General features: G+C 53.3%; 2 long non-coding RNA genes across 2 annotated transcripts; one reads left to right on the top strand and one right to left on the bottom strand.

The window, feature by feature from the left end:
- Nucleotides 1-2,664: 2,664 nt before the first annotated feature.
- LOC306815595 lies at nucleotides 2,665-5,426 on the bottom strand. Its single transcript, XR_013777423.1, has 3 exons — nucleotides 5,320-5,426; nucleotides 4,235-4,337; nucleotides 2,665-3,157 (listed from the first exon to the last, which is right to left on the bottom strand). It is a non-coding gene; the product is annotated as an uncharacterized lncRNA (long non-coding RNA).
- A 1,508-nt stretch (nucleotides 5,427-6,934) lies between these two features.
- LOC306815596 lies at nucleotides 6,935-18,461 on the top strand. The gene is made up of 3 exons (XR_013777424.1): nucleotides 6,935-7,020; nucleotides 14,994-15,127; nucleotides 17,913-18,461. It is a non-coding gene; the product is annotated as an uncharacterized lncRNA (long non-coding RNA).
- The last annotated feature ends 355 nt before the right edge of the window (nucleotides 18,462-18,816 follow it).

The following is an 18,816-nucleotide window of genomic DNA, read 5'->3' as shown; positions in this document are numbered from 1 at the left end:
CTCTCTTGAGTCTTGGGCTCACCCCAAACTGACCGTGGCTCTTTCTGATTTATAGAGGGCAGAACAAAGATAAATTTCTGGGGAAGCTGCAGAACCCCTGTCAGCACCAGAATTCCCAATGTTTCACCCGCTGTCCAAAGGCAACACTTAAACCCAGCTTTTCCACCTAAACCCAGGTTTTCCCACCTAAACCCAGGTTTTCCCACCACCGACTCTGGGAAATCTCACGTGCCAAGGACCTGGAGTCCCAGACGTGGCACCAAAGCGGAGACACAAAATTTCCTGCAGAGCCCAAGCCCCAAACCCTGTGGCTGCTTTGGCCACTCCCAACCTGGAGAACACCCTGAGATCACCTGGAGCACAGGGATGGGGAACAGGGACACCCCGAGTTCCTCAGACCCCAGAATGGAGGTGGGGGGTGAGGACACCAAGGCCCCCAAGCCTGGGGGTGTTTGAAGAGATGCTGCAGGGGCTGCCCAACCCCAGCAGGATCCCCCTGAGTTCAAACCCCCACATGGCTCCCCCTGAATTTTCCTGACCAGTGGTTATTGACTGAGGTTCTCCTGGTTTTCCTTTGTTTCCAGTAAAGATTTCTGACCATTTTTGGGTGTATTCCCTGGTGGGGCTTTGTCTGCCTGAGATTTACCTGAAGGCCCTTCAGTAAATGCAACTGCTTTTTATTCCCTTAATTTTGTCTGGCCTCTGTTTTTAGGAAGCCCTGGAAAAGGCATCAGGTTAATACAATGCTTGTTTTCAAAAACCCCACTGGCCTATGGAACTGCACAATGCTTTTTCTGTAGGAAGAACTGGAAAGCAACCAGTCCAGTTGTGCCAACTTTGACCAGCTCAGGTGTGATTCTGAGGCTGCCAACCACCAGGGACCACCAAAGAGGACCAGGACAAAAGAACGTGTGTGGAAAGGGAAGAGAAAACATGATATTGATTTTGGGGGAAAAGATTATCATATGTAAGTTTATTCCAGGAAAATTGGTGAATATGTATATAGAATAGAGGATAGAAACAGAAGCATTTTCTATTATCAGTGAGTGAGCTTGGTGGAGTTATGCCCCACATATCCAACCAAATAAAGAACTCCTGCTTTCTACAGGAAAAATTCTCTATGGGAGACAGTTCCTTAAACACAGAACAGAAATGCACAAGGTAGAAAATGCTCACAAAATGGCACCAAACTGTTTCCGGGCCACCAAAATCCATGAAATGTAACCAGACAATTTAACTTAAACAGCAGAATGTGACAGACTCCATATTTTACTTAGCAAAGAACAACAAGTACAGCATGTCCACTTAAGACAATTCCCTCTGGAATAACACATTCCTCAACTTCCCCTGAAGCTGGGATTTTGCACTAAATACAGACATGATTAAGACTTTTTTTCCCAACCTGACTATCGTGGCAGTTCACTTGTGCCCTGTGAGTCCCACCTTAAAGAGCTTTTGAACAGATTGCTTTATCTGCAGTGACTTTGTGCGTGTAATTGGGAAATATTTTTAATTATTCTTTTAACCATTACTGCCCTCAGAATGGGTTTGCCTGAGGAGAATAGAAGCTCAGACATGCAGGTGTGAGCAGGTTGCTTCCCCTGGAGAAGTCAGAGCAAACACAGAGCTCACATTTGGGATTTGAGGGGTACCAGCTGGCTGGACGCTGGCAAATGTTGTCCCAGTTGGCAAGGAGGGCAAGAAGGAGAACCTCAGACACTCCAGGCCAGTCAGTCTCACTTCAATACCCAATAAAATCATGGAGAATTTATTCTGGGAAGTACTGAAATACACCTGGAGGACAATACAGGCATCAGTCAGAGTCAGTGAGGCTTCATGAGGGGAAGGTCCTGCTTGTGAAGTCTGATTTCCTTCTATGACAGGGTAAAACCCACTCGGCTGATGCAGGAAAGCCAGCAGATGGAATCTTTCTGGATTTCAGCAAAGCTTTTGGTACCGAGTCTCCCAGAATGCTTCTGGACAAAGTGTCCAGCACACAGCTGGATAAACACACTGTGGGATGGGTGAGCAGCTGGCTCAGGGCTCAGGCACCACGGGTGGCAGTGACTGGGGTGACACTACACTGGCAGTGGTCACCAGTGGGTTCTGCAGGGCACCACTGTCAGCCCTGTCAGCCCCCCAGCTTCAACATCCTCCTTAAGGACCTGAACATGGGAGTTGAAGGGATAGTCAGTAAATTAACTGATGGCACTAAATTGGGAGGAGCTGTCACCTGCCTGGAGGGCAGAGAGGCTCTGAGAGAGACCTCACAACTAGAGATGGGCAATCACCAACTGTGTGGAGTTCAACAAGGGCAGTGTCAGATTCTGCCCCTGGGATGGGGCACCCCTGCCTTGGTGTATGGACTGGAAGGAGAGGCTGGAGAGCAGCTGCAGGGAGGCACCTGGGGGTCCTGGCCAAGGGCAAGTTGAACATGAGTCAGCAGTGCCCTGGCAGCCCAAAGTGCCACCGTGTCCTGGGGCAGCAGGCCCAGCACCAGCAGCTGGGCCAGGGAGGGGATTGTCACACTCTGCTCTGCACTGGGGTGGCCTCACCTTGAGTGACAACACAACATAGAAAAGACATGAAGCCATTGCACAGTGTCCAGAGGAGGTCACTAGGATGGGGAAGGATCTGCAGGGGCTCTGTGAGGACCAGCTTGGTTTGTTCAGCTGGAGAGGAGGAGACTCAGGTCAGACCTCACTGAGCTCTTCAACATCTTCCCAAGGGGCAGTGCAGGGACCAGCACCAATCTCTTCACTCTCATGAGCAGGGACAGGACTCAAGGAAATGGCTGGAGCTGAGTCAGGGAGGCTTAGGTTGGATATCAGGGAAAAGTTTTTCACCTAGAGGGAGCTTGAGCAATTGAACAGGGTCCCCAGGGAAGCGGTCAGTCCCAGCCCCAAGTCTGTCTTGGGACAAGAAGCATTTGGACAGTGCTCTCAGGCTCACGGTGGAATTGTGGTGTTCTGTGCAGGGACAGGAGTTGGACTCAATGATCCTGATGGAGTCCTTCCAACTCAGCAGATTCTGAGCTTCTCTGAAATTACTTCAACATCCAGCACTCAGCTTTCACTCAAGAATAAAGCTGTTCCAGCCTGGTGAACTCAGTCATTCCACTCCTCCTAAGTACAGCACCTACAATATCCCTCAACTTCTTTGGATGAACAAAAGAAATAAACTGCATTTAAGTGTCACGATAACAATTCCCTGCCCTTCCTTACTGGCTGCTTGTAACAGAGGCCATTTACAGGGCTGCTCGGCAGGGGCCATGGTGTGCCCTGGCCATGGGAGGGGACAGAACAGGGCAGGGGTGCCCCCTGTGTGCCTGCCACCCACGAGGGGTGTGGCAGTGACAGAGGACATGTGGCCTGGCCGTGCCACCAGGGGTGCTAGGATGGGGGACAGGTGGCCATGGAGGTGCCACAAAGGATGTGGTGACACCAGGGGACAGGCATCCATGGAGGTCCAACCACGAGGGGACACATGGCCAAAGAGGTGCTACCATGACTGTGGTGACACAAGGGCACATGTGGCTATGGAGCAGCCACCATGGGTATGATGACACCAAGGTGGCCATGGAGGTGGCACCACAGGTGTCGTGATGCTCATGGAGGTGCCACCACGAGCATGGCAGGGCCAGGGGACACGTGTCCATGGGTTGCAAATGCTGGCAGGTGTGGCAGTGTGACAGTGACAGGCCAGGTGTGGGGCTAGGCTAGGGTGGCTCCATGCCCACCCCATGGGTGGCCCCACAAGTGCCAAGTCAGTTTGGCTGGGTCCTGGTGCCGGAGCCGCAGGACCTGGCCCGGTGCCACTGTCCCCTGGGGACATGTGGGGACATGGGAGTGACGAGGAGGGGACAAGGCACTCCAGGTGGCTGTGCCAGGCCAGCACCTCCCACCCCATGCCCCAAAATCCATCACCTCCCAACCATCATCATCATCACCCTAAAAGTCATCACTTCCCCAAACCATGACCCCAAACCATCCCCATCACCCCTCAGCCATCCTTGTCACCCCGAAATTCATCACCCCCCACCCACCATCATCATCACCACCCACCCATCATCACTCCAAAATTCATCAACCCCACCTATCATCATCATCCCATCACCCACCACCCCCAAAATCATCCTCATCATCCCCCACCCATTGTAATCACCCCAAAAATCATCAGCCCCCACCCATCACCCCAAAATTTCCCCCACTCTCCCACCCTTGTACCCTCTCACCTGCCCCGGGGACAGCACGTCTACTCCTCCTGCCCACGGAGTGCAGGTACTGCTGAAATTCATGTGGCCTCATCCCCTCACATCCCCGTGGCTTCTTGGGTGCCTTGGAGGGGTGGAAAATGCCCTCTGGAACAGTGACCAGCACATGCTGGCCTTGGGGACACCCCTGTCACCAGCCCTGTTGCTGTCGGTGTCAGAGTGGCTGTAGGAGCGTTTCCAGCCCTGCAGCCGCACCCAGCCCGGCTCCCCGGGGATCCCCCATCCCTTTCAGAGTCCTTCTGGGTGTGGCAGTGGTCACGGTGTGCCATTTGCAGGTCTTCGGTAGGGCAGGGGGCTCGGGAGTGTCCGGCGGGGCTTCCACCTCCATGTGTGGTGGGGGGGGGTCCATTTTAGGAGGTCCAGGGGCTGCATTACATGGCGGTGGGATGGAGGGAGTCATTTTGGAAGGTCCAGGGGTTGGATTTGGGGGTGGTGGGATGGGGAGAAGAATTTTGGGCTTGGATTTGGGGTCAATGGAACAGGGGAGGCATTTGAGGGGGCTGAATTTGGAATGATGAGATAGAGAAAATAATTTGGAGAGGTCCATGGGGTGGATTCGGGGGTGGTGGGGGTGCACTCCCAGCCTGGCATCCCCACCTTGAAGGGTCCTAATTTGTGGAGTCCCAAATTCTCGAGATGTCCCTGCCCACCCAGGGAAGAGGTCCCCACCCAGTGAGTGCCCACACCAGCCCCCCTGAGGCCCCACCCCTTCTGGTGACAGAGGAACAGAGTGACAGGGGGACAGGGTGATGGGTGCCCCCCAACCCATGCCGCGGGCACAGGGGGACTCCCCTCAGGAACGCCACTGATCCCCCTTTGTCACCCTCAGGGGCGGGGGCTTGGTGCACAGGACCCCCTCGCTGTGCCATCTCCGAGGTGGCACCTGCGCTTTTTGTCACCGCCACCCACCAGTTTGTCACCAGTGCCCCAAAGCAGGGCATGGCCCACATCCTACAGGACGGCAGGTGACAGCATTTTTGGGGTCAGCCCTGGCCACTTCCACCCCCCATCATCCCCCTGAGGATTCTGCACAACCCCGCACCCACCACGTTGCAGATTCATGGCTCTGGTGTCCATCTGGATCAGTGTCCATCCAGAATGGGATCCATGGCTCTGATATCTATCCAGACCAGTGTCCATCCAGAATGGGATCCATGGCTCTGGTGTCCATCCCAGGCTCCCTGGCCCTGGCTGCTCTTCACTGCAGAGTGGACAAGACCCACATTCGGTCCGAAGATGACACCAAACCCCCTCCCACCAACATCACCAGGCCACCCGAACCTGGAGTGCCAGTGTCCCCTGGCAGCCGGGCCAACTCTGAATCTCTTGGAAGTGGAGATCCACAGGCCCGGGGCAGGGACACGAGGGCATCCAGGATGGCGAGCACCGAGTCCATGTAGTACGGGGGGACAGTTGAGGACACACTGCTGCGGGGATTTGTCCTCCCTAGTCTCCATCCTCTGCTCCTTGTCTGGGCGAGGAAGGACAAGGAGAGGATGGGATTTGCCTTCGTACCAGAGGGAAGGAGATTCCCCCATTGCGTCCCCGTCAGGACAGCGCACACAGCGGGGCTGTCCTGCAGCCGGGGCCGTGCTGGGCTGGGAGATGAAGCAGGACAGAGGGGGAAAGAGGCAGTGACTTTCTGCTCACCTGCCTCGGGTTCCCGGACCATCTTCCTCACGGCTTCGTCTTCCTCCTTCGGCCAAGGTTTGGGAATGGGAAATCCTGGTTTGGGGGGGAAAACAAGGGCTGAGCGTGTTGGGTTCTATGGTCCCGCTGACCAAGTGCTCGGCCCCTTTGAGCCTCAGGGACCCGGAGCCCGCTCATCACCAACCTCCCGCACCCCTCCAGGCTGCCAGGGGTCCCTCGGCTCCGGGATCGCCCCTCTGCGCTCTCCCCGCTCCGGGGCTCCCGCCTTCCCCTCCAGCTCTCCCGGGGACCCCCACAGCCGATATCGCCCCCTCCCCGCCGGTAAAAAGCGACCCGGCACGATCCATTCAGGGGCATTTCCAGCTCAGCTTTTGGCTCCTGCAAGATCCAAACATCCCCTGCCCTGGAAAAAGCCGTCCCCTAGAGTCCCGCGATGGATTTGTGGCCAGCGCCCCCTCCCCGCTAACCTCCTCTCCCAGGGGAGGGCCGATGCTGCCGTACCCGCTGAGCTGCCGCCTGAGGGGGCGGCCGGGCTACGCGCGAGGTTCTGCGGCTCCTCCTTTTCCCCCCACTCCCCCTCTTTCTGTTCCTGCTCCTGCTCTTGCTTCTCCTGGGTCCCTGCTTTTCCTCCCTCTCCTCCTCTTCCTCCCGCTCCCCCTCCGTTCCCCGCTCGGCCCGGGCAGGTGTCGACACCCAAAAGCAGCCGCGCTCTGCTCTGGGAGGTTCCAAAGCGGCCTCGCCCCGCGCGGCGATGGGAATGATAGTGGGAGCACTGGGAGCGGTACTGGGAGCACCGCAGGCGATCCTGAGAGCCCTGGGAAGGAATTGGGAGCGCTTTCCCCCCCAGTACCGCTCTTACTGGGAGCATTGAGAGCAAGGAGCGCCGGGACGCGGCTACAGGCGGCGGTGGGCGGGGCCAAGCACAAGGGCGTGGTTATGCAAATAAAGGAGCGATCGCGCGCTGTGATTGGTGGGCTCGAGCAGCGCGCGGTTTTCCCGGTCATGTGAGAGCCGAGGGGAGCCAGAGCGATGGCGGCGGCGTCTGGTAGGAGGGAACAGGGACCGGGAGTAGGGACAGGGCCGAGAATACGGCAGAGGTACCGGGAACGGGGCCTGGAATGGGGATAGAGACCGGGAATGGGAGCTGGGATGGGAATATGGGAACAGGACAGGGAGTGTGCAACCAGCAAGCGGAGAGAGAATCTGGGATGGGGATCAGTGTTCAGCAGTGTTCTAGTGGAACCCATCGGGGCTGGGAGCTCTGCAGCTGGGCCTGCCCTGGGCTGCTGCGGCCCAGGGCACAAAGGCTGGAGCTGCAGCCTTGCTCCTGGGGCAGAACAGGAGCCTGGGGCAGGCCCGTGGCCCCTGCACGGCCCCAGCAGGAGGGAGGGCTCTGAGCCCAGGGCTGCTGGCAGGATGGGCTGCTGGGGCCAGCTGGGGGCCCTGAGCAATGCCCAAAGGAACATGGAATGGGACGGTGAATGTGAAAACAGCAACCAGAGAGAGAATATGGGATGAGGATTAGGAAGATGGGACCAGGATTGGAAATGGGAATACGGGAGTAGAACTGGGAGTGGGAACTATGAAATGGGACAGGGATTATAGAAATGGAAGTATGGGAATGAGAGAATAGGAATATGGGAATATGAGAATAGGAACAGGACAAGGAATATGGACCTGGAAATATGGGAAAGGCAACCAAACAGAATATGGGACAGGGAATGAAAGAGGGAATGGGATCCAGACTGGAATGGGAGCAGGATGGGACTGGGAGTGAGGTGACAGGGGAATGGGCAGGGGGACATGGGGACAGTTCCAGGGCAGGGGGTCCTTGATCAACTGTCCCAGAACATCCACCAGGATCTCCCAGTGCAGCTGGAGCTGCTGGGACTGGGGTGCCCAAAGCCCTGTGCAACCCCCCAGTCCCTCCCAGGAACCCTCAACTCCCTCGGACCCAGCATCTCTCTTATCCCTGGGAAGATCCCCCCATGTCCCCTTCCACATCTTAGTTCAACTTATTTATTTTTACCCCAGTTTTGTGTGTTTGGGAAGGGCAAAGAAAATCCAGAAAGAAAAGGCCACGGGGAGCCAGGAGGATGTGGAGCCCCAGCCAGGTGTCTTCCCAACATGGATCACCTGGGACCACTGGGGCTCTGCCCACTGGGGGTCACTGGGGATCATCCTGCCGTGGGGGTGGAGATGGAGCAGTGCAGTGTCTTGGTTTGAAAGACAGGTGTCTGCTAAGGAGGGCAGGAGCCTCTCTTGAAACAGAAAATGTAAACTCCCTCCCTCTAAATTAATGTAACTTTGAAATTAATGAGCTCTCAGGCAAAGATGGGAATTGGAATAACAGTTATTCCTTGGGAAAATAAAAATAAAAATATAGTAATACAACAAGCAAAACAGTGACATAGTTGTAATACAACCTAACGCCCTGTTGGTCAGGGTGTTGCTAGCAGTGTGATTAAATGCTGACTACAGCTTTCCTGGAGTGACAGATGTGGTTTGTTGAAACATGATTTTGGAGAAAGGTGTAGTTTCTTTTTTAAGGTCTAGTGGTGATGAAGATGGTCCTGGTCTTCCACTGGGAATTTAGTGGGAAAAGGTTGCTCTGATGTTTCAAATTTTGGATTTTATTTAGGTAGGTTATGCCTTTGCTTGAGGTTAGACTAATCTAAACAGCCTTAAAATACCTTTTTTATGTACTACAGGGACTTTATCCCCTTCCACTGTGTGCAAGGCTTCAGACTGGGCAGGACTTGCTTGAGTGATGGACTCTCAGGTGTTGACTGTTTAGGTGGCTTCTGTTAAGTTCATTTCTCAATTTTTGAAGGCCTCCCCACCAAGTGCCTTTAGGGTAATTTTAAGTAGTCTGTTGTACTGTTCAACTTTCCTGGCAGCTGGTGTGTGATAAGGGATATTATATATTTATTCAATATCCTGGTTTTTGGCTGAGGTGTTTCTAAGACTGTTCTTGAAATGGGTCCTGTTGTCTGACGATTCTCTCAGGGGTGCTGTGTCTTTATAGGACTTGCTTTTTTGGGCTTCAGACGGTGTTTTGAGTAGTAGTGTGAGGTACAGGGTGGGTTTCTAATGATCTAGTGGTGGCTTCTACAATTGTGATCACGTAGCACTTGCCTTGGGGGGTTTGAGGCAGTGTGATGTAGTTCATTTGCTGGGCTTCTTTATACTTATATTTGGAATACTGCCCCCCATATTAGAGAGGCTTTATCGGCTTGGCTTGCTTGATTTTAGCACATGTCTTACAGTTATGGATAACTTGAGAAATTCTATTTATGGTTAAATCTACTTTTCAGTTTTGTGCCTACTTAGAGGTGGCATTTTTGCCTTGATGGCTTGAGGCATTATGGGCCTATTGAGTAAGAAACAACTCTCCCCTATGTTTGTAATTTAAATTTTTTTGTGCCATCTCTATTTTTGCAGCTTGATCTACTTGTTTGTTCTTTTGGTGTTTTTTATTACCTACCTTTTGGGGACATGCCTATCTACAAAATGGACTTTTACAGATAGTTTGTCTGAGTGGCAATGTTTTTCCACTCATCAGCAGCCTCAATTGGTTTTCCTTTATGTTGCTAGCTGGCCTTTTTTTACCTTTCTAGCTCACTCCACAGAGCATTGGTTACTATTTATGATCAGTATAAAGGTAGAGCTTTGGCCAGTTCTCTCTTTCAGCAGTGTCCAGGGCCAGCTGAATGGCTTTGAGTTCAGCAAGTGCACTTGATTCACCTTCTCCTTCAGTAGCTTGTGTGACTCGTCGTGTGGGGCTCCCTGCGGCCACTTTCCACTTCTGGTTCATCTCAACCATGAGACAGAAACTGTCAGTGACAAGAGCACAGCGTGTTTCTTGTGCTGGTAGTTGGTTGTATGGTGGAGCTTTTTAGCCTGGGTTACTTGTTTCTGCTCCTTTTTGTTAGTGAGACTAAAGTTTTAATCTTGTGGCCAGTTTGTAATTATTTTTAAAATTTCAGGGCAATTCGGATTTCCAATACAGGCTCACTGTGTGATGAAGGCAATCCATTTATTCTATGTAGTGTTGGTGGTGTGGTGGGTAGAGGGATCCTTTTCTTTAAACATCCACTCCAGAACCGGGGTAGTTGGGGTGCCAAGAGGAGTTGTGCTTTTGTACTAATTACTTTTGAGGTGGATTGAACTTTCTTATTTTTTTGGGAGTGTAGTTGGCTTCGGCCTTTCTGTAACTTTGACTCTAGAATTCTAGTGCTCAGCCTCGAGTCTCCCCAGGCACCTTCTGCTAAAGGCTCCAGGACAAGCCATTGTTCCTGGCTGCAGTGTAAAGCACATTCCTCACTTTTGGTCCTGTCCTGACTGGGCTAAAGGCTACTGTATGAGCGATTTTCTGCTTAATGTGGGCAAAGGCTTGTTACTGTTCAGAGCTGGAGTTGGAATTGTTCTTCTCTAAGGTAACCAGGTAGAGAGGGCTCACAGTCTGGCTGTACTCAGGAATGTGCATTCTCTAAAATCCTATGGTGCCTAGGAAAGCTTGTGTTTCCTTCTTGCTGGTTGGTGGAGATATTGCAGTGATCTTATTGATAACTTCAGAGGGAATCTGACGCCATCAATCCTGCTACTTCACTGCCAGGAACTGGATCTCTCGGGCAGGTCCCTTGGCTTTGCTCTTCTTGATGGTGAAGCCAGCTTCCTGCAGAATCTGGATGATCTTCTCTCCTTTCTCACACACTTTTATTGCTGTGTTTGTCCACACAATGATGTTACTGGTATACTGTAGATGTTTTGGAGCTTTTCCCCTTTCTAGTGCAGTTTGGGTTAGTTTATGGCAGATGGTGGGGCTGTGTTTCCAGCCCTGGGGCAGTGGGTTCCAGGTGTGCTGGACACCCCTCCAGGTGAAAGCAAACTGAGGCCTGCACTCTGCTGCCAAAGGAATGGAGAAAAATGCATTGAAAAATTGCAATGTCAGTGGTGCCACTTTGCTGCCTTGGACTCCAGCTCGTACTGGAGTTCCAGCATGTCTGGCACAGCAGCACTCAGCAACTATTGAGAGAGAGACAGGGACTACTGACTGGTGATCAGAATCCAAATTTACTGTGAGCTACATATGCTTATATACTATTTTTAGGAAGGCTAGTATTTTTTTTTTAGTGCATTGATTGGGTTAACCATCACACATATTGCAACTTTTCTACTTAATTCAGTCTTCTTTCCTGTCACCAGTCTTGATCCAATCTTCATGCAATCTTCAAAGCTCTCTGTGTTCTTACCAAGGCCTCTTGGTTATCCAGCTGCTTATGCTAATTAAATCCATGGTACTCTCTGTCTTAGCTCCCACAGTGGAGTCACTCCATTCAAGGCACAATAGCCTACAGTCAATTTCTATTTTCTGTCAGACTTGCCCACAGGCAAACTGGGGCTGTTGAAGGATGAGTGGGTTTTACTGACCACCCTTTGGGTTTCTAGCCAAAATTTTATGGATGGGGATCATGGCATCTGGATTCATCTGATACTGCTGGCAGTGCACCATCGTGATGGCAATTGGCACTTGTTGCTCTCCTACCTTCAAGAGTCCTACTGCAGATGGGTTTTCTGATCGTCCAGGCAAGGTGTTCAATTGCTTAATGCCCTCTGCCTCTACAGCAGCTATTCCAAAAGCCCACCTGAGTCCCTTTGGATCTTTGTAATAGCTGTTCCTGAGAAAGTCTGTGCCTAGAATACACAGAGCATCTGGGCTGTGGAGACCAAAGGCATTCCCAATTAGGGAAAGCAACCCCTGTTTTATTCCCTGGGTCAACCCTGTGCCCCTCTCCCTGTCTGTCAGCCTTTTGGTCACTCCCACTCTGTTCCCCTGTTGGCCTTTTTGCCCTAACCCCACCCTTGGACACCCCCTGTCCCCTGGTAATTGGCCCCTAAAGTTTTCCCCGCCTGCTGATCCCATGTACCAAACCTGAAGCCCCCACAAGCCCCATTGCCTTTGTTCCCTGAACTCTGGATGATGCAGATCTGTGGCTGAAATAAACATCTCTATAAAACCCTTGCAAAGGCCTTTCCTGCTCCTTTATTAGCTACCACCCTAATTAACAACCAGATGCAACACTGGGCCAGTCACAATTGGATGTTTCTGCCACTCCTTCCCAGTCAGGCTCACCTCAGCCTCCAGCAAAGTCATTTCCTGTGATCCTCTTGTCACCCCAACAATGGCAACAGGTTCTTCCCCCACATGTCCTGATGCCATTAGGGTACACTGTGAACCAGTATCAACTAACGCCTCATGTTTCTGTGGCTCTGATGTGCCAGGGCATTGGATCTACTCCATCCAAAAGACCTGGCTTTCCCATGCCTCTCCCTGGCTCGAGGCAGAGCCCCTCTAGCCCTGGTTATTATTTCTTTTTTGGGCATACATACTAGAGGTTCTTTTAAGGGGATCTCACAGGTTATCCTCCTTTCTGTAATACCTGGCAGCTTGGTCATGGGAGGCTCCCTTCACTTTAGTGGAGCTCCCTCTGTTAACATTTCCCTCCCTGAGTTGACACACCCGTGCTGCCAGCACAGAGGTGGGTTTCTCATCTCACCTTTTCCTGTTTTCCCCATGGTTGTGCAAAAAGAACCACTGGTCAGCTTGTGGGGTGTACCCTCTCTCCCTAGCTGGGGGGTGTTGGGCTCTGACTTTGGGGCCTGTGACTCGTACTCATGCTGCATTGATCTTCCTCATCTCTTCCCTTGTCTCCCTCGTCTCTTAAACTCCTCTTTGAGTTCCTTAACCAGAGCAGAGACATGAGTCTGCATCGGGCTGTTGATCATACTCTTGTAATTTCTGAGCTTGTTGGTGACAGAACCCAGTCTCTTGGTTGTTACCAGCATTAATCATTGCAATGAAGGTGGTATATTGAGATGGTCCTAGATTTGTGAAATTCCACATCTGCCCTGTGCACCTGACTTTGTCATGGCCATTGTCCTGCTGTCCACCCCTCCCAGAGAGCACCTCCAGTGCTGCCACTTCTCTCAGCTGCTGGATCCCTTCCTCAAGGCTCTTCCAGTGCATTCTATGGTGGTGCTCCTGCATTCTCTCTCTCTGGGGACAAACCTCTCTCTTACACTCATTAAAAACTACTCCCAGAGGGAAAGGGGGTCTGGCTCCCTTACGACTACCTGATCCACACCTGAGTCCTGGGTCAAGGATCCAAATTCCTTGCCTCAGAACCATCCAGTTGTACACCTGTACCCAAAAGGTCCCAGACCTGAAGTAATCAGATTGTATAAACCTTATGCTCCCATCATACAATGTCTTTTTGCAAATTACAGAGACTTTTATACTACAGGGAATCAGTGATAATCTCAACCTCTGACTCCCCTACAGGTTGTGAGGACCCTCCTTTCTTATCTTTATTAACTGGGTGCTCTCATTTCATCTTAGACTTTTTAGTTTTTACAAGGGTGACTGCTGCTGGCTGTGCCTGCCCCTGCAGCTCAGCTGGAGCCTGGAGGGTTGTAACGTTGTGGGTTCCACTGCTGCATCATCAGACTGTCCCTCTGTGAGGCAGGGGAGGGTTTCTCACTAGCTGAAGCAGTGCTTTCCTTCAGCATATGGGAATAGGAATAACAGTGTTTTCTAGGAAAATTAAAATAAAAATATAGTAGTATAGAAACCAGAACCCTGATAGAGTCAGAATACAGCCTGACGCCCTGTTGGTCAGGGTGTTGTTAGCAGTGTGATTAAATGCTGACTATAGTTTTCTTGGAGTGACAGATGTGGTTTTGTTGAAACAATGATTTTGGAGAAAGGTGTAGTTTCTTTTTTAAGTCTAGTGGTGATGAAGATGGACTTGGTCTTCCTCTGGGAATTTAATGGAAAAAGGCTTCTCTGATGTTTCAAATTTTCAGACTTTTTTTGGCTCTTCCTCATGGATGAGGGTGGCATCTCAAATTGAGGATGTAATTTGATCAGTCCTGCAGTGAGATTTAGTGGCTTATTAACCGAAGATATCTTGCTGGACAAAGGGTGGGTCCTGGAAGAGATAAAGAAAACAGCTCCACCTGGCTTTAACAGCTGGCCTATTAACAGAGGATATTCCCCCCCTCCCCCACATCCCATCCCCCCACAGTTATGAGGGATGAGTCATGGAAAAGATAAGGAACACTGCTCTACCTGGTTTTAACAGATGGTGATAGAATATATACTTCTGGTTACATCTGGCATTGCAGCCTAAGACTGGCACAAAGCTCTTCCCACACTCAGGGCACTCCCAGGGCTTCCCTCAGTGGTGCCTCCGTTGGTATCTGGTGCAATGAGAGCTCTGTGAGAAGCTCTTCCCACACTTGGGACACTCACAGGGGCTGAGCCATCCCAAGGAGCGGGGCTGTGCTGTGCTCTGGTGCCTGTGCCATCCCAAGGAGGGGGCTGGCTGTGGTTTGTTTGGTGCCTGTGCCATCCCCAGGGCAGTGTCCCAGGGCAGCTCTCAGTGTCCCCAGCAGGTCACGCTGTCCAGTGCAGCCGTGCCAGCGGTCACTGCGCACTCGGGGCAGGCTGGGCTGGACGGGGCTCGGGGCAGAAACGCCGCCCCCGGGACTGGGGTCTCCCCCTGCCTCTGGGCCCAGCCCCTGGTGGCAGCGCCTTGGGCAGGGCACGGGGCTGCTGCTGGCCCAGGGGGACAGGCCTTGCCCCCTGCCAGCTGCCTGGGCCCCTCTCATGCCTGTCCCACATCCCTGGGGCTCCTGTCCCTGCTGCTCCCCAACACCTTCACTGCCCCCATCAAAGCCCCACTCAACCTCTGCACTGTGACCTCTGGAAAGAAAGAAAGGATGAGAGAAAGGAAGTGTTGTCAGATGACCCTGGCTGGATTCCAGGCACCCACCAAAGCTGCTCTCATTCCCCTCCAGAGATGGACAGGAGACAAAATAGAATGAAGGCTTCATGGGTTGAGATAAGGACTGGAACTGATCACGCAGCAAATGCCATAATGGGAAAAACAGGTTTGAAATTAGAGATATTAATTGAATTTAAATGAATTGAATCAGAGCAGCATAGTGAGAAGTAAAATAAAGCTTTAAAAACACCTTCTGCCCATCTCTCCCTCCTTCCCAGCTCTACCTCCTGCCTCAGTGGGTGCAGGGTCAGTTCATGACGTGTTGTTTCTCCTGCTGCTCGGGGAGAGGAGTGGTTGCTCTGCTGCACCATGAGGTTCCTTCTGGAGATGCTTCTCCATGAACTTCCCCAAGGTGAGTTCATCTCATGGACAGCAGTTCTTCACTGCTGCAGCGTGGGTCACACTTGCATGGGCTCACAAGTCCTGCCAGGACCCTGCTCCAGCGTGGGCTCCTCTCTGCACGGGTTTGCAGGTCCCTGCCAGGTCCCTGCTCCAGCACAGGTTTCTCATGGGGTCCCAGTCTCCTCTCAGGCATCCCCCTGCTCCGGCACGGGCTCCTCCAGGCGCTGCAGGTGCATCTCTGCACTCCGTGCCCTCCATGGGCTGCAGGGGCCCGGCTGCCTCAGCACAGGACTGCACCATGGAATGTCAGGGCAATCAGCTCCAGCCCCTGGAGCAGCTCCTGCCCCTCCTCCTGCCCTGCCCTGCTGTGTGCACAATTGTTCCTCTCACATGTTCTCACCCTGCTCTTCCCTGGCCACAGTTACAACTCCACTATAACCCAATCCTGGTGTCACCCCCTTTTCCCTCCCCACAGGGCTCCTGCCCCAGCTCCTGCAGCCCCCGGGAGGGAATTTGGAGAGGGGGCAGAGGGGGTGTGCAGCCCCCACCATGGGATGACCCCAGCCCAGCCTCTTCAACACCAAGCTGGGCTTGTGGCCACAGGAGGAAGAGGCCGAGGGGAAGCAGATACTGCAGGTGGGACAGTGCTAAGGCTCAGGGCAAGGTCCTGCCCTGCACACCTGGCTCAGGTGTGACCCTGCCCTGGGAAAGGAGCAGGACATTCCCATTCCCACAGATCCTGTCCCCAAAATCCCACTCTTGGGATCCCTCACCCATCTCTGCAGTCCCTGCTCCAACATCTCCAGGTGTCTGGGAAGAGTCCAAAGGGATGGAATTTCCCACCCAGGGTCCCCAGCAAGCCCCACTTTGGATCTGCTGTCCCCCAGTTTTCCCAGTTTCCCTCTCCTTTTCCCCAGGCCGGGTTTCCCCCACCCCCAGTGGGTGGCAGCAGCCGAGAGCTCCGCGCTGCCCATCCCGACCTGTCCCGGCTCCATCCCTGCTCCTGCCACGGGCTGCAAGGGCTCAGGAACGGGGCAGGAGCAGTGGGGATGGGGGAGCGGTGATGGAGAAACAGCAGGAGAAGAGGTGGAGGGATTAAGATGAGGAGGAAGAGGAGGAGGAGTGGGAGGAAGAGCTGGGATAGAGGATGAGGAGCAGGAACTGGAAGCAGAGGGACCACGCAGTCCAGCCCTCGCTGTGTCCGCAGCCCTCCCGCCCCTGGGACATTGTCCCCCCATCTCACAGTGACCGCAGAGGGGGCAGCTCGCCCCTGGGGTCTCCATCAGAGGGAGTTTTTGAGGGTGTAGGGGAAGATTTTTGGAGCTTGAAGGACTCCAAAGCTAAGCCACAAATGCCCTTTGGGGAGATTTGGGGGGGTGTCCCAGGAGGTTGTTTATTCCTGGAGGAGGGCAGAACACTGGGACACCAACAGCTGGGCAGCTGTCGGGGGCCAGCACCGCCCCCAGTTCCGGGGTCACCGGGTCGTGGCGGAGGAGCTCGGCCAGGAGCTGCCACTGGTCTGCAGTGAGAGCCGGGGGGCGTTCACCCAGCACCGCTCAGCACCCCGGGGTGCTGCAGACCCCCAACCCCCTCCCCAAGGCCGTGGCGGTGCTGGGGGAGTTGCCCCAGGCCTGAGTCTCAAGTGTGTCCAGGATGGTGAGCACCGAGTCCATGTGGTGTGGGGCAACAACTGGGGGGCAACCAGTGGGGGGGTGAGGAGGACTAAGGGGTGGGGAGAGGACTGGAGGAGGGGAAAGGCATCCACAAAAGTACCAGAAGCAGGAAGGTGCCTGAATATGGGGGAAAGGGTGGAAAAGGGAGGAAATGATCCAAAAAAAGAGGAAGGGAACCAAAATAAGGGGAAAGGAAACAAAATAAGTGGGAAAGACCCAAAAGAGGGGAAGACACAAAATAGGGGAGCAAGTATCCAGAATAGGGGGAAAAGACCCAAAATCAGAGGAGAAAGGTTTTCATGGGGTGTCACAGGGTGTCACGGCTTGTCCCTACCTGTGCTGGGGCAAGTGCAGACACTCAGTGCCAGGAGCAGCCACAGAAACATCCTGAGGGACATGGGGACACCCTGAAGGACACGGGCCTGGGACCTCAGGTACTTAGGCCACGCTGGGGGTGGGTGACAGGAACACAGGACGAGAGACAGGGGCACATGGAAGGGGACTGAGACACACAGAGGGGTGACAGGGAACCATGGTGGAGGATGGGGACAGAGGGGAGGGGACACAATGCTACCAGGACACACAGCAGGGGACAATGTCGCCACACCTGTGGGGACACTGCCACTAGGACACCTCTAGTGACACCCCGCGTGGCACTGATCCTTGCCCTGTCCCCCAGGGGTCCCCTGAACGTGGTGGCCCTGGGACACCCTGGTGGCTGTCACTTGCTTCCACACTGCTTTTCACCAGCTGAACAAGCCCTGACAACAACTTGTCAACAACCCTCCCACCCTGGTGGGTGGTGACATTTGGCTGGGATATTGCAGTAGTGACAGTGGGGATGTGGTGCATTGGGCAACCATCTTAGCCATGGCTGAGATGAGGTGCAGGTGACACTGTGGTGGCACAGGTTGTGGCATTGATGCTGTTGCAGTTCATGTCCCCACCCATGTCCACGTCCCCTTATGTCCACAGCTAGGCCTGTGTCTCCATCCATGTCTATGTCCCCATGAAAGGCTGTGTCCCCTCATGTCCCCATCCATGACCTCACCTGTGTCATTGTCTACCACATCTCCCCATCCATGCATTACTTCAACATCTTTATTTTTACTCTAATTTCAGGACTTTCAAAGGGATGAACAGAAACCTTTTTGTTTCAAGGCCAAAACAAAAAGATTTACGTGTCCCTGCTGGCAGAGCATCCACATGCTTGGCTGGGTGGGAAGAACCCTTTTTGGAGGGGTTTCCACCCCACTGTCTCCAAAATCGTGGGATTTGCCCCAGTCTGTTCCCATTTGGATGTGGAAGATGTGCATTGGCCAGAGAGGATTAAAACGATGGTTTTTTATTGGAGAAGACCTCCAAGGCCACCCAGTGTTGCTTGATGCCACCAGAAGATGCAACAAATGATATTTTTCTGGGGTCAGAAGTCGACAAATGTGCTCTCCACAATGGATTTGTGATGTTGGTCTGTGGATGTATCCAGGTACCCAAGGGAAGCCAGGAGAATGTGGAGCCCCCCCAGCCAGGTGTCTTCCCAACACAGATCACTGGGGCTCTGCCCACTGGGAGACACTGGGATCATCCAGCACGGATCCTGTAATGGAGAACGGAGCTGGAGCGGCACATGAAGCTCTTCCCACATTCAAGGCACTCACAGGGCTTCCCTTAGTGGTACCTCCGTTGGTGCGTGGTCAAGTGTGAGCTCTGTGAGAAGCTCTTCCCACACTCAGAACACTCATAAGGCCTCTCCCTGGTGTGGATGCGCCGGTGGGTGACGAGGTTGGACTTGTACCTGAAGCCCTTCCCACACTCGGGACAACAGAAGGGCTTCTCCTCTATGTGAATGTGCTGGTGCTGGAGGAGACTGGAGCTGGTTGGAAACCTCTTGCTGCATTTATCACACTCGTAGGGCTGTTCACCCGTGTGGCTCCTTTGGTGGACAATCAGATCAGAGCTGGTCCTGAAGCACTTGCCACACTGGGAGCACTCATAGGGCCTCTCCCCAGTGTGGATACGCAGGTGG

The sequence above is a fragment of the Erithacus rubecula genome, assembly GCF_903797595.1.
Source record: "Erithacus rubecula genome assembly, contig: scaffold_168_arrow_ctg1, whole genome shotgun sequence".
Taxonomy (NCBI): domain Eukaryota; kingdom Metazoa; phylum Chordata; class Aves; order Passeriformes; family Muscicapidae; genus Erithacus; species Erithacus rubecula.
The sequence above is the reverse complement of the archived record's forward strand: the minus strand, read 5'-3'. Positions and strand labels throughout refer to the sequence as shown.